An 11,342-nucleotide genomic window follows, 5' to 3' on the forward strand; every position below is an offset into this window, starting at 1 on the left:
CTACTGTTTGTTGAAAGGCCTCAACTCTACCAGAACCTAGCCTCATCACCCCTCTTTTGTGATTCTCAAAGCAGGTCACCCTCCCATTAAACTAACCTGGGAGGGGGATCTCAAAATCTTGGGTAAAGCAGAGCATTTTTCTGCCTGTTCGAACAAACTGACTTAAGAAACCAATCAAGCCACAGGACCTCAAGCTGACCAGAGACTCCAACAAGAGGCTGGTTACAGACAAAAGGGAGATACAGGATTCTTCCCACCCCTCCCCCCCAAAAAAAAAAAAATCAAAGAACTTTTTTTTCTTCTTTTCTTTTCTTTATTTCTTTTTTTTTTTTTTTTTTTTTGGTACCTTATATATATATAAATTCTTTTTCCTTTTCTAAAACTTTTATTAATCTTTAATTTTTGCCTTTTTTGAAAAAATAATTGTTTTCCAGTAACTTTTTTTTCCCTCTTATAATTTTTATTTTAGGAATACGTGAATGTACGTTTTCCTTTCTTTTCTTGTCTTCTCTCTCTTTTTCTTTCTTTCTTAATTATCTTTTTGTTTTTTGTCTAGCTCTACTGAACTTCTGATCTTTTTTTTCTCCCTTTCTTATTCTTTTCACCTTTTCCTTTCTTTTGTTCTTCTGTATGTGACTTAACTCTTGTCCTGCACATCCTGATAAACCCATAGTTAACTAGTAGACCCTATCCCCCATTGTATACACACATAATCCACAAATTTATTACTCAATCCAAAACCTCTGAGACTTAAATTCCTTAATAGCAGTACTACCTCTTTATACCTATATAATATTTTAAGCATTTTTAAAGCATTTCACATCTCCTCTATCTCCCTCCTGTTTTCTCATTATATTCACATTCCTCTTGAAATAGAAGGTCTTTCAATCTCCATAACTATATAAATTTTTACGTTTCTAATTTTTTTTCTGGTCTCTTTTCATTTCCCTTTCTCTTTCTTCTTTTTCTCTCCCTCTCTACTTGTATCCTACCCAACCTATTTCCTGCATTGAGATTAGGACATAGTTAACTCTCCCTGTGCCTCCCCACACCCATCTATTCCTAATTTTTACCCACATCTCTCCCTAACCCTAAAAATTTCTGGTTTTCCAAATTCTTCTCTGCGGTTCGAAGCCCATTAACATATAGTTGTTTGATGTTGAATAGATGTATCTTTTGAACTAGATTGTATCTGTAGACTATTAACTGTATAAATGAAAACGTTGGTTGATGGTTGCCTTAAGATAGTGTTCTAGCACAAAACTGGTGCTATTTTCATCTCAAATGGGCAGAGTAAGCCGAAAAAACACAAGAAAAATGGCAAATCCGGGTATCTCAATTCCCAATCTTGATAATCAGGGGTCAGATCAGATAATGAACAATCCAGAGGAGAGTTCCCAAATAGCTCTACAAACACTGCTGGCAAACATGATAAATGAGAAGTTTGACAACTTACAAAGGACTCTGTATAAGTGTGATAGGGAAAGAGAGGAGGCATCCCAAAAGTTTATACAGGAGTATCATAAGCGTGAGGAAGCTACCCAAAAACTGATACAGAATTTGCGTGAACAACTTGAGAATACTCAAAGAGAAAGGGAGGAATGGCGTGAGCAGGCTGAGAACACTCAAAGAGAACTGCAGGAATACCATGAACGGGAGGAAAGAGAACTGCAGGAGTCCCACAAACGGGAGGAAGCTAATCAAAGAGTAATTCAGGAATTGAGAGACCAGGTAGAGAACACAGAAAGATCACTAAAGGAATTCATGGAATCCATTAACAAAGAGCTGAAGGAAGTCAGGGAGACCACAAAGGGAATGCTGAATGGAACCCAACAGAAGGAATGGGAGTCCAAAGAAACCATAACCAATCAACTAAGTGATTTGAGAACAAACACTGAACACCAAATTAAGGAAGTAAAGAAATTCATACAAGACCTAAAACAGAGCTTCAACAAAGGATTGAAGCCAACAAAGCTGACCAATTAGAAGGAAAATAGATAAAAAACAAAGTAGAGAGTCTTGACAGCAGGTTAGACCATGCAGAAGATCGAATCTCAGGGATTGAAGAAAGCCTAGATATTATAGAGAAAGAACATACAAACATCCAAGACAAGTCCAAGAAGTATGATAGATCTACCCAACACCTGGAAGACATCATCAGAAGGCCTAATCAAAGGATAATGGGTGTAGAGGAGCACCTAGAAACAGAAGTTAATGGTCTAGGAAATTTGTTTAACAGGATCCTAGCAGAGAACTTCCCAAACATACAAAAAGATAGTCCTATTCAGATACAAGAAGCTTTTAGAACCCCAAATAGACCAGATCAGAATAGGACATCCCACCGTCACATTATAATCCACACAGGATCAACTCAGACCAAGGAAAAGATCCTTAAAACTGTCAAGGAGAAAAGGGTAATCACGTATAAAGGGAAACCAATTAGAATCACCTCAGATTTCTCAGCAGAGACAATCAAAGCAAGAAGAGCCTGGAATGATGTATGCCATGCCCTAAAAACAAACAACTATTAACCAAGAATACTGTACCCAGCTAAACTCTCCTTCATAACTGAAGGCCAAATAAAAACCTTCCATAGCAAAGAAAAATTGAAACAATACATCTCCACCAAACCAGCCCTACAAAAGATTCTTTTTTTTTTTTTTTCCTTGTCTCCCCATTCACAATACAGACTAGGCACAGGCCTGGGCTGAGGTGTATATGGGGTAGGTTTATTCTGCCTCCTCTTTCTATACAGTCAGTGTAAGAACACAGGCTGTGGTAAGCACCTGGAGGCCTACAAAAGATTCTTAAAGATGTCCTACACATAGAAAACCAACAAGACCGCAATAAAGGCCAAGAAACTGCACCCAAACTGAGAATCCAAGAACCATAGGAAGAACCCAGTTTTCACAGCCCCCAAGAAGGTGGATAACATGGCTGGAACTCCCAAATACCTCTCAGTCCTATCTCTTAACGTTAACGGACTGAATTCTCCAATTAAGCGACATAGACTGTCTAGTTGGTTTAAAAAACAAGACCCTTCTATCTGCTGCCTGCAGGAGTCACATCTTGCCCGTAAAAACAAACACATTTTCAATGCTAAAGGCTGGAACAAAATCTACCAAGCAAACGGCCCCCATAAACAGGCGGGAGTTGCAATCATAATATCAGATAAAATAGACTTCAAATTAAATTCATGAGAAGAGATAAAGAAGGTCGCTACATACTAATTAAAGGATCTCTCCTTCAGGAGGATATTACAATTCTAAATATCTATTCGCCAAAGAATGGAGCACCCAAATTTATCAAAGAAACACTACTTTCCCTCAAATCCCATATAGATCCAAAGACATTAAGTGTTGGGGATTTTAACACACCACTCTCCCCACTAGATAGATCAACTCGGCAAAAACTCAACAGAGAAACCGCAGATCTAAACAGCTGCACAGATCAAATAGACTTAACAGACATCTACCGAACATTTCACCCAGCAGCATCAGAATACACGTTTTTCTCAGCAGCACATGGAACGTTTTCTAAAATAGACCACATTTTAGGCCACAAAGCAAACTTGTCTAAATTCAGAAACATTGAAGTTATACCTTGCATTCTCTCTGACCACAAGGGAATAAAATTAGAACTCAACACCAAAAGCCACCAAAGAAAGTCCGGTATCACATGGAGGCTGAACAACACACTGCTGAATCAAGAGTGGGTCATAGAAGAGATTAGAAAGGAAATTCAAATGTTCATGCTATTCAACAAAAATGAACACACAAATTACCAGCTCCTCTGGGACACAGAAAAGGCAGTACTCAGAGGCAAGTTTATAGCTCTGAGCTCCTACATCAACAAATTGGAGAGATCTGAAACTAGCAATTTAATGACACATCTAAACCTCCTTGAAAAAGAGCAGCAAGATAAACCCCAATCCAGTAGACGGAAAGAAATAATCAAAATTAAATCAGAATTAAATGAATTAGAATCCAAAAAAACTATAGAAAGAATCAACAAAACAAAGAGTTGGTTCTTCCAAAAAATTAACAAAATTGACAGACCCTTAGCAAATCTTATCAGAAAAAGAAGAGAACACACCCAAATTAATAAACTCAGAGATGAGAATGGAAACATCACCACGGAAACAACCAAGATTCAGAACATTATAAGGGAATACTTCTCAAAACTTTATGCTAATAAGTTTGAGAACTTGACAGAAATGGACCTTTTCCTAGCAAATATTGACATGCCAAAACTAAACCAAGATGAGTTAAACCAGCTTAACAGGCCCATATCAAGCATTGAAATAGAAACAGCAATTAGAGACCTCCCAGCTAAGAAAAGTCCAGGACCAGACGGTTTTACAGCGGAATTTTACAAGGCCTTCAAAGCAGAGCTCACACCATTACTCCTCCAACTCTTCAATGAAATTGAAAGAGAAAGCTCACTACCTAACACATTCTATGAAGCCATCATAACCCTCATCCCAAAACCAGGCAGGGACTCATCAAAGAAAGAGAACTATAGACCCATTTCTTTGATGAACATTGATGCAAAACTTCTCAACAAAATTTTGGCCAATCGACTTCAACAATTCATCCAAAAAATCATACACCACGATCAAACAGGATTCATTTCAGGGCTGCAAAGCTGGTTCAATATACGCAAATCAATTAATATTATTCATCACATCAACAGGAGCAAGAATAAGAACCACATGGTTATCTTAATAGATGCAGAAAAAGCATTTGACAAGATCCAACACCCCTTTATGAGGAAGGTTTTGGAAAAATTAGGAATCCATGGAACATTCCTCAATATGATAAAGGCTGTATATGACAAACCTACAGCCAAAATTATACTCAATGGTGAAAAACTAAAGCCATTTCCTCTTAACTCAGGAACAAGACAAGGATGCCCACTCTCTCCACTTCTCTTCAATCTAGTATTAGTATGCCTAGCTACAGCACTAAGACAAGATGCAGACATAAAGGGGATCCAAATAGGGAAAGAAGAAATAAAACTCTCCCTCTTTGCAGATGACATGATCTTGTATTTAAAGAATCCCATAGACTCCACTCCCAAATTACTCAAGCTGATTCAAAACTTTGGCAAAGTAGCAGGTTATAAAATTAACCCCCCAAAATCAATGGCTTTTCTGTATGCCAACAATGAGAAAAGTGTGGCTGAAATTAGGAAAGCAACTCCATTTGTAATAGCCCCACAAAAAATAAAATACCTAGGAATTAACTTAACTAAAGAAGTGAAGGACCTCTATGATGAAAACTTTAAAATCTTGAAAAAGGAAATCAACACAGAACTTAAAAAATGGCAAAACCTCCCATGCTCCTGGATTGGAAAGATTAACATCGTGAAAATGGCAATACTTCCCAAGGCTATCTACAAATTCAATGCAATACCTATTAAAATTCCAAACTCATTCTTCAAGGAAATAGAAGAGGCAATCCAAAAATTCATATGGAACAATAAAAGACCCCGAATAGTAAAAACGCTCCTCAACGGAAAGAACACTGCTGGAGGAATATCAATACCAAATTTCAAACTCTACTATAAAGCCATAGTAATCAAAACAGCTTGGTATTGGCATAAGAACAGACCTCAGGACCAATGGAATAGAATTGAAAACCCAGAAATGAACCCACAGACCTATAGCCATCTAATCTTCGATAAGAGAGCTAAAACAATAGAATGGAAGAAAGACAACCTCTTCAGTAAATGGTGCTGGCAAAATTGGTTAACTACATCTAGAAAACTTAAGCTAGATCCTTATATATCACCCTGCACCAGAATCAACTCCAAATGGATCAAAGACCTTGAACTCAAAGCAGACACTCTGAAAACATTACCGTATGGAATAGGAGAAACCCTGGGTCTCCTTGGCTCAGGCCGAAATTTTCTGAATAGAGACCCGGAAACACAGCAAATCAAAGAAAGATTGGACAAATGGGATTACATAAAGTTGCAGAGCTTCTGCAGGGCAAATGACATAGCTAGCAAGATCAATAGAAAGCCCACGGATTGGGAGAAGATCTTTACTAGCCATACAACGGACAAAGGTCTCATATCTAAAATATACTTGGAACTCAAAAAATTAAACCCCCCAACAACAAATCCTCAAAGAAACAACTGCCCAATAAATAAGTGGGCGAACGACTTAAAGAGAAACTTCTCTGAAGAAGAAAGAAGGATGGCCAATAGACACATGAAGAAATGTTCAGCATCCCTACCCATAAAAGAAATACAAATCAAAACAACGTTGCGATATCACCTCACTCCAGTTAGAATGGCAAAAATCAAGAACTCTAACAACAACAGATGCTGGGGGAGATATGGACAGAAAGGAACCTTACTTCATTGTTGGTGGGAATGTAAACTTGTTCAACCACTTTGGAAAGCAGTATGGAGGTTCCTCAAAAGACTCCACATAGAGCTCCCCTATGACCCAGCAATCCCACTTTTGGGCATTTATCCTAATGTTTACAAACAAGACCACACTGAAGCTACCAGCACAACTATGTTTATTGCAGCATTATTTACCATAGCTAAGATATGGAACCAACCCAGATGCCCCTCAGTAGATGAATGGATCAAGAAAATGTGGTATATATACACAATGGAATTCTATGCCTCCCTCAGAAAGAATGACATTTCCCCATTTGTTAGGAAATGGAAAAACTTGGAAAAAATTATATTAAGTGAAGTAAGCCAGACCCAAAGAAACATAGGTCCCATGGTTTCCCTTATTTGTAATATCTAGTATATGTATGAGTCAAGCGGAAAAGGTCAGATAATGTGATGTCAGGAAAATGAACCCTTAGATGTGTATTTTAATGTTTTTTTCTTTCATGCCTGTGTTTCTAACACATTTATAAGATTATCTCTTTGTTGCTTTGTATGTCCCTCTCCCATAGTATAACCCCTGCTTTCACTATATTTGATGTCAGTATAACTTGTGGAGGAGATGGGGAATAACCAGTTGTTTAAGGATACAGGTGGACCTGTTGCAACAATGAGAAGTACAAGTTGTCATGTCCAAAACGAGCTTTACAACGTTGGTGCGGGGGGGGGGGGGGGGGGGGGGGGGGGGAAGGGGGCGGGGGGGGGGGGGATGGGGGGAAGGAGAAGGATTGGGATTTGGAGGTAGGGGGGGAGGCTCGGAAGGGATGGGAAGGGTAAACAAAGGAGGAGGCTGCAATGCTTGGTAAGAAATGTACGCATTATCCTGCCCATGTAACTGTAACTCCTCTGTACAGTATGTTCACAAATAAAATTAAATTAAATTAAAAAAATAAAATAAAATAAACAGAGAACAAATCATCTATTCAAGCGTAATTTACCGTCAATCAATGCAATCAAACTAGGGGATCCATTCAAACAAAGAAATAATCAAAAATATGTAGTGTATTTACCCAGTCGATTATTATTCATACATCAAGAATTATGTCATTTGCAGGGAAAATAGAGAACATTGAAAGTCAAGTGTCCTATATTTAGCAGAAAGTCTGATATTATCACATAGATTTTTATATGTGATTTTGGAACCTTAAATAAATAACATACATTAAATAAAGAGTATTTTGCAGTGAAGATTACAGAGAAGGAGTGAGCAAATGGAGTAGATTGAATGGAGATCTTAATATTCTGTACAGTTTTATGGAAACGTAATGATGTAACCCAAGATGCTTTTTATCAAAGAATATTATATAAATGCTGGTAAATACTACAATGAAATTTCTTGGTTAATATTATATTGGTTAATATAAAAGAGTCACCAAAAATCAATATAACTAAGATACATTTCAGTTTTTTGTTAGATATAAGTAAAGGAAATGATCCATTCTAACTAAAATTGTATATGAATGAAAAAAACACATAATATGAATATAACAAGAAATCAAATGGAAAAATATGTTAAAAATAAACTATATAACTGGGACTTGGAGAGGAGTCAGGTGGGGTAGAGTGAGGAAGGGGATGGCCGTTCAAAAGGAAATGTACTCCATACCTATTTGTAAACACATTGTATATCATTTTTACAATAAAATTTCAAGAAAGTAATTGCTAATAATAACCAGAAATTTTGAAAATGTATTCCAGAATTGTAAGTCATCTTAAAATATGAACCAAAACAAAGCCCAAAAATGTAAAACGTATTTCAATATGATTACTGGGAAAGAATCAAAAGAAAGAAAGTGAGAATTTTTTCCTTGATTTTGGTGGTACTACTATTATAACTCAGGACTTCCTACTCACTCTGCTTACTTTATTGGCTAATGCTTTGCTAAGTGAACTCTCTCTCCAGCCCTGGTTTTGTTGTTAAATTGGAGATGGAGTCTATCAGACCCTTCCCCCTGAGATAGCTTGGAAATGAGACCCTAAGATTTCCAAACTCTGTAATAGCTAGAAATATTCGTGTAATTTTTATTTAAATAACTTTTTTAATTTTGTAACTACTGTACAGAGGGGGTAACAGTTACAAGAGCAAGGTAATGAGTACGTTTCTTATCAAGCATTCTTACCTCCTCTTTTGTTTTTCCCCTACCATCCCTTCCCTCCAATCTCCACAACTACACTCCCCCCAAAGTCCCCAGCCTAAATTGTAAAATCCGTTTTTCCACATAGTGTCTTCTACATCTCGTTGTTGTCAGAGGTCAACACTATTTTGTTTTTCCCTTCCCTTCCCCAAAATATATCATCATTCAATACAGTGAAAACGGATACCATGGGGGAGGGAAATGCAAATCGATAAAAATAATCACATGGTAACTAATAAATATTTTAGTGACAATAATACCAAAAAATTGTTTCAATTCACTTGTAAGAAATGGTCTATTAAAAAGCCGGGCGCCGGTGGCTCACGCCTGTAATCCTAGCTACTCAGGAGACTGAGATCTGAGAATCGCGGTTCAAAGCCAGCCCGGGCAGAAAAGACCGTGAGACTCCTATCTCCAATAAACCACTAGAAAACCGGAAGTGGCGCTGTAGCTCAAGTGGGTAGAGCGCTCGCCTTGAGCTGAAGAGCTGAGGGACAGCGCCCAGGCCCAGAGTTCAAGCCCCATGACTGACAAAAAAAAAAAAAAAAAAGAAATGGTCTATTAAGCTCACCTTACTCAAATATATATATAGAGAGAGAGAAAGAGAGAGAGAGAGAGAGATAAAGTGACAGAGACAAAGAGAGACAGAGACAGTGAAACAGAGAGAGATACAGAGACAGAGATTGTCTCAAAAAAAAAAAACCTGAAGCCATTTGTTACAAATGAACTTGCTGTGCAAATAATGTTGAATCTTCTTTACAAAGAGGGAAATGGGAGAGATCCAAAATATATTTTTTACACTCAAAAAAAAGTTAATTTCAGGTGTTTTCCATATATCAAAATAAAGTATTCTCCTTCTGTTAGTTATAGATTATTGATAGAATGGTATTAAAAGTAATAATAGCAAAAGAGAATAAAATTATTAGAGGTTATGATTCAGGGAAATGAATGACCGCAATTTTGTTAGGGAAATGAGAGAATAACTGGGAATATTCTCTTTTGAATTAGAGACAGCAACTTTAAATAGTACCCTGTTATTTTTAGAGGAATTTAGGTTTGTTACTCTGTATTTTGAATATTAGAGCAACCAGGAAAATACCATAATTTGGAGCTCGGAAGGTGGCTTAGTGGAAGTGTGTTTTTCTTGCATGCATGAGGGCCTGGGTTCAATTCCTCAGCAGCATAGAAGCAGAAAAAAAGCTGGAAAGGACTCAAGTAGGAAAACACTGTCCTTGAATTGAAATGTTGAGGGACAGCAACCAGGCTCAGAGTTCAGACCCATGACTGACAAAAAATAATAATAAAATAGCACAATTCATATTCTAAGAAATTAGAATCAGACAAAATCTTAGACTAAAGCTAACAGAAACTACTGGAACTCAAGAACACAGTAAAGAATAGAAAATACAAAAGACACTAAAATAAAATGCTTAGAAAAAAGAGTTTCTATATGAATTCTCATAATATGTATATTTATAATAGTTAATAAATGGAAAATATACACCAATAGAAAAATGACAAACAATATGCTATTTTCATAAATTAGTTTATTACATAGTAAAATAATTAAACTGCTAACTGATGCAATGGCAAGGATGAAAATAAATTATTGCCAGCAAAAATTACTTTTATTCTGTATCAGACATTTATATGAAATTTCAAATTAGTCAAATTAATATATAGTAGAAAAATGCAAGTTTTGTCTTTGTGGATGATTGTTGAGAAAGTGTTATTTTAATTGCATAAAATAATGTTATTATTGTGGAGTATGCAGTTATTAAAATGGATGTAACAATACCAAATGTTCTAACATAAGTTAATATGAAGAGAGAAAGCAATGTTAATTTTAGTTAAAATTTTCTAATACTTCAGAGATGTGATATAGCATTGAGTGTTCCTTCTGTATGGAAATGTCTGATATAATATCAGAAATAGTCTTTTCATTTTCAAAAAGATGGTGCAATGTTATTCTTTCTAATCAAGGCATAGACTTCCATTGTGTCTATGTACAATATTTTCTTGATCCATTCATCAACTGAGGGGCATGTGGGCTGGTTACTTATCTTAGCTATGGTAATAAAGCTGCTATAAACATAGTTGTGCTGCTATCTTTAGTATAGACTTGTTTGTGATCATTGGGTAAATGTGCAAATGTGGAATTGCTTTGTCATAGGGGATCTCTATGTGGATCTTTTGAGGAAGTGCCATACTACTTTCCAAAGTGATTGAACAAATTTACACTCCCATCAACAGTGCAGTAGGGTTTGCTACTGTCCACATCTCTTCCAGTATCTGTTGTTATTAGAGTTCTTGATTATACCCATTTTAACTGGGGTGAGGTGGAGACTCAATGTTGTTTTGATTTGCATTTCTTTTATGGCAAGAAAAGTTGCGCATTTCTTCCTTTGTCTATTGGCCATTCTCATTTCCTGTTCAGAGAAGTATCTCCATAAGTCTTTAACACACTTATTAAGGGAAGTTGTTTCTTTGAGGATTTGTTTTTGGGAATTTAATATTTTGAGTTCCATGTATATTGTAGGTATGAGACCCGTGTCCATTGTATGACTAGTAAATTTCTTCTCCCAATCCATGGGCTTTTTATTAATCTTGCTAACTATGTCCTTTGCCATACAGAAGCTCTGCAACTTCATGCAGTCCCATTTTTCCAACCTCTCTTTGATTTGTTGTGTCTCTGGGTCTCTGTTAATAAATGTTCTGCTTGGAAAAAAATTATATTAAGTGAAGTAAGCCAGGCCCAAAAAACATAGGTCCCATTGTTTCGCTTATTTG

At 36.5% G+C, this 11,342-nt stretch overlaps 1 non-coding gene across 1 annotated transcript; it reads right to left on the reverse strand.

Annotated features, from left to right (window-relative positions):
* Positions 1–2,664: 2,664 nt before the first annotated feature.
* On the reverse strand, positions 2,665–2,795 carry LOC122100808. Its single transcript, XR_006146261.1, has one exon. It is a non-coding gene; the product is annotated as a small nucleolar RNA SNORA51 (small nucleolar RNA).
* Positions 2,796–11,342: the final 8,547 nt, after the last annotated feature.

Source organism: Dipodomys spectabilis, unplaced genomic scaffold (genome assembly GCF_019054845.1).
Source record: "Dipodomys spectabilis isolate Male_0828 unplaced genomic scaffold, ASM1905484v1 ptg000607l, whole genome shotgun sequence".
Taxonomy (NCBI): domain Eukaryota; kingdom Metazoa; phylum Chordata; class Mammalia; order Rodentia; family Heteromyidae; genus Dipodomys; species Dipodomys spectabilis.